The sequence below is a fragment of the Acanthaster planci genome, linkage group LG10, assembly GCF_054643075.1.
Source record: "Acanthaster planci isolate LZ-2023a linkage group LG10, COTS_SCS, whole genome shotgun sequence".
NCBI lineage: Eukaryota > Metazoa > Echinodermata > Asteroidea > Valvatida > Acanthasteridae > Acanthaster > Acanthaster planci.
The window spans coordinates 553,673-558,500 of NC_141786.1; the positions used below are offsets into that span (position 1 = coordinate 553,673).

The 4,828-nt window shown below is 36.7% G+C and overlaps 1 protein-coding gene across 2 annotated transcripts in view; it reads left to right on the forward strand.

Annotated features, from left to right (window-relative positions):
* The window catches only part of LOC110990617 (uncharacterized), a 271,293-nt gene that overhangs the window by 187,286 nt on the left and 79,179 nt on the right, over nt 1-4,828 (forward strand). The gene's annotated exons all lie outside the window — the stretch shown is intronic.

Below are 4,828 nucleotides of genomic sequence, written 5' to 3' on the forward strand. Positions count from 1 at the left end.
TATTTGACAATGCAAAATATATCTAATATACGGAAATCAGTCTCCTCAAATGTCCCTTTTCTCCATTGCAAATCCCTCAGAGTACCGGCTGGCGATAATGAACATCGAACGGTCATGGTTGTTCCGTTATTAACCGATGATGAACCTGACACGGTGGGTTGGGAACAAACTGAATCAAACCGGCATAAAAGAAGAGACAATGTAGTCAAAAAGTATTCAATGTCCCTGATGTACACTTATGCAACATTGGAAGTCGTTGGTCCTGTGTTATTTCTTTGCTTTGTTGTTTTTATCTTTAAGACTCGTCTTGGAGAAGAGGAAAGGTTTTGTGTGAATTGTCAGATTCAGACTACTGTATACTAAGTAAAAAACATAAAAAATTAATCGACTACATTAGACCTGCATTATGAAAATGTTTGTTAAAAACTCTCTGGGTAAATATGGTTAAAGTGGCATTTCTTTACACTCAATATTTTGATTACTCTTGCCCTAAGAATAATTTGGGCAAACCAACAGCAGAATCACTCCCATTTGTATATTTTAATCTCTGGGGAGAGTTAATGTTTTGGGAGGAATTTGAATTTCTTTGTTTAATCGGTTTATGGCTTATCATTTTTTATTTTATTTATCAAGGGTGGGCCACATTTTTAAACATACTGGTTTCCATTCGGGCCCTGTGTGTTTCAGTTAAAAACAAAAGCACCAAAAAAGACATTAAAAGTATTAGAACTTAATTACAACATAAAAGTACAAACCTAATAAATAACATACGTCAATTCAAAATGACAGTGCACATGTATATGTTTGATACACACACGTAGAGGTAATACAAAGAGCAATACATCGAGTAATATTGTCAGAATTCTCCATTAATTAATTCCATATTTTATTCCTATTTTTCTATCAGGTCAATTAATGTCAGATATTTTCTATTTCAGTGTCAGCTCCTGTGCCCGATTAATCTGAATTAAACTTTGGCATGTATTATTCACTAGATTTTCTCTTCATGTTTAATTCATCACTTTACTTCTTCAGGTTACAGATCAATGAACAGGGCCATGGCTTTCTGTACTTAGGAATTTGGATGCACTACCTTGCCCTTTTGTATTGCAGTGGAGCTTTCTTTTGTAAAGACTTGTCACAGGTTGTGTAGATAAAGAAAATAAGGCTGGAGTTCTGTGGGCGATTTGAATGTGAACAGAGCACAACTGGGTATAAATGTGATGAACAGTGATAGACAGTAGAGACCTGAGAGATGCATCATGATGATGAGGTGTGTGGGCTGAGTTGATAGTCCCTATCCCAGTGCCGCGCGAGTTTTGTACTTTGGTTGCGTCATTTGCCACAGCCAGTAGCAGATTTGTCAGGCTGCTTATGAGGCAAAATTGGTTGTGGGGATCATCGTAGCGGCTGATTGACATTCCAAGATTAGAAAACTGAAGAAAACCGTAAGTTTAAATTCAAGTTATTTTGTCATTTATCAGTGCTTTTTGTTGTGACTCTCAAGAAACTGGATGGAGTGATATTTTGAACTTTAACAGCATCAACTAATTTGTTAAAGATGTGTTCGAAATCAACTTGATGCTAAATTACTGACCGTAGTTGTTTGAGTTCTAACAAGTTTTCTTTGAAATGACTGTTCGAGATTGAGTACAAATTTTTGTTATTGTACTATACTATTTGGCATTTTGGTGAATTATTGCTTCAATTAGATGGCCTTGAAGATCTGAGCTTGGCTCAAAGACTGGCTGAGTTCCGTTCATCCTCACGCTCGATGGCTGGTTCTTGAAATCCGATGTAACCTTGGTCACAGCACACTGCAGTGAGGGTTCACATCTAAGTTGCGGAAGTGGTCCCGCAGATGTACCAGAGTCGATGAGCAAGCTAGCAAGGGCAGATTCTTATAATCAAGGAGAGACAAACTTGATATTACGTCGAACTGTATGTCAGATATTTTAAATTTGAGAGCAGACGTACATGTAGTGATAACACTTGCGAATTTTGACTGAAAGATCTACTATTACAGGTACATGCCTTGAACCTGTCAGGTTATTCCAGCTTGTGACATACCTTTAATCGACCTTGTTTTCACTGGAGTTCATATTGATATTTGTTTAGAAGTTTCCTTACGAATACTTATTTTCCTGGGAGGAACTTTGATTGCTAATTCTTTTATTTTGAGGTAGTTTTCAGAGCTAAAGATTTACAGCATTGTATTACAGAAATTGTAAACTATCAAGTGTATCTCTTTGATGCACTAGTTTGTGAATTTACTGTGAATTCAACATTTTAATTCCCACATACCTGTACTTAACTGTAAATACTTGAATTGAAAATACTGATCTTCATGCGGGGGTAAATAGACATTCATTTGATTAATGTAATTTAATTCTGAGTTGTAGCTACACTCACTTGAGAGACATCTGATTGTAAATACAGAATGGTGTATATTTTGTATTATAGAGTAGAGACATTTTGTAAATAAATTCGTATCAAATATTGTGAATAATATAGATTGGGTTTTGTTGCAATCATTTTTGACTGGCCTGCATCCAGTCCTTCTGTTGCAGTGGCCGTAAAGTGAGCTCACTGTGACAAATATATTAGCGAAAATAAAAAATAGAAAGTAAGGCACAAATAGAGAAACATGTGAGTATTATGTAGAAAATAGTTGAAAAAGCCAAGTTTTAAAAACTAGAAGAGACTCAATTTGTCTGAGAGTTTTTGGCAGATCGTTCCACATTTTAGCCCCAGAAACAGCAAAGCTCGAGCGCAGGCTTTCCGTGTTGGCTAAGGGAACCCGCAGAGTAACGTTGTTTTTTGCCTTGTACAGCTGTTAATAAATTTACAGAATAGATATGCCGTATACTCTGGACACAAATGGTACATGCATTGATACACTGGAATGTTTTTTAAAAAAATCCTATCGGCAAACCTTTACCATTTCAATTCATTAAAAATATATGTAAAGGCAGTTCCGGATAGAAAAACCAGAATTTACCTAGAGGTACATAAAGCAGTATGTACGATTTTTTTTTCCAAAACAGTCATAAGTCGCCTTACAAAAACAAAAACCCAAGAAACAAACAAACAACAAGCAAACAAAACTAAAAACACAACAACAACAAAAACACCGTGGCCATCATTTGTAATTCTAGTGCAGGAGTTGCCTTTATATTTGGTGGAATTATAAAGCAAATGCAACAAGAGGCTGTTGTGTATAAAGTATTATCCTGTGTCTCTCTTTGAGGATGTAAAGGTACAGTAATGATGTACATGCCGGTTTTTAATGGCATATCCAAGCACTACAATGAATTCAGGGACACAGTACTGGGCAGTGAACATGCTGAATATATTCGCCGTTGTTCAAGCCTGAAGTTCCTTACCTTGCAAAGGGTATATTTGCAATGGATGAATTAGGATTAATATCAGAGCAGGTTCGGGAAAGGACCCTTTCGTTCTTTCCGTTTCAGACAGATGGGGTGCAGTCTTTATGGTCCACTCATGTGTTCATGTGTTAGACGCGTAATTATTTTCTTTTAGGTCTTTATTTGGTTTAAAAAAACGAGAACAGACCTTTCCCAGTTATACCCAGCAAGATATGAGACCGAAGGGTACCCCCCAACATATCCAAGCCCTATACACATTCCAGACTACTGTTACTTAACACCCCCCCCCCAAGATGTCTGGAAAGGAATTCCCCAGATTCCTGCGAGACAATGACCAACACAAAGCATGGGGGGGGGGTTCTCTCCGTCTCATACCTTGATGCATATGTTCCCAGTTCAAAGCATGAAAGAGGCTGCACTCGGCATGCAGCTGTTGAGGTTCGTAGATTGACTGTTTAGTAGCATGTACTCTTTTATTCATTAGGTTAGATTTGAGTGACAATACTTTGTCGCGTTCCAATACGGCTTTTAATAGATGTCCAAGACGAAACACCATTTGCATTTATGAGATTATCGTATTGGTAGGGGAAAATGCAATAGGTTAGTTAAGCAGCTATTTCGAAAAATGCACCTATTTCAGTTTGACGTGAGTCTAATTGAATTACAAATAAAACATTGTACAAAGTGATTTTATTCAGTGGGTTTGTACTGTGCAGATAATTTTATATATTGACAATTGAGTGATTCTTTTTTATTCGAATTTTATTATGCATTTCCACGATATATTGTAATTAATGCAACAAATAATTTACAACAACAGAAGCGGCAAAATTATTGTGATCATAAATGCAAAGGCAAAACAACAAGCAAAGCATATACGTTTCAGAATTGCAAGTGGCACTTTGGATTGGTTATGAATTTTGTTGCTCAACTATAATTGGCAGTATTCTGTGGGAGCTAATTGGTTTCGGTTCGAGATAAAACCCTTTCTAAAATGCCCAACATCGTCACACGTTAGAAGACTTTGAACCAGGATATGTAGTTTTCTTGTGGTTGAACAAGTGTAATGGCGTTTAGTTGTCTAAAGATATGTCTGGAAAAATGGGGCATTGGAATGTGCATTTGCGAAGGTTGTTGTTTAGGCTTGCGGATGGCATATGGTAAAGATGCAGTGATTGCGGTAATTGAATTCTAAGTACAGAATCATATTCCAAGTATAAAAATTTTTAGAGTGGAACCTATCTTTTATCTTCAGAAGTCTCCTTCCTGTAAAATTTTGGTTCAACATGTATAACCAGAGACGTATTCCATCCAACCATACTGTACTAATCACAGGGAAAATGTAAAAACTAATCAGTTGTTTCATGTAAGGTTAGTGCTGCCAAGAAAAAAAAAACACACACAACCACACAAATAAAAACCTCTCGCCCGACCCAGCC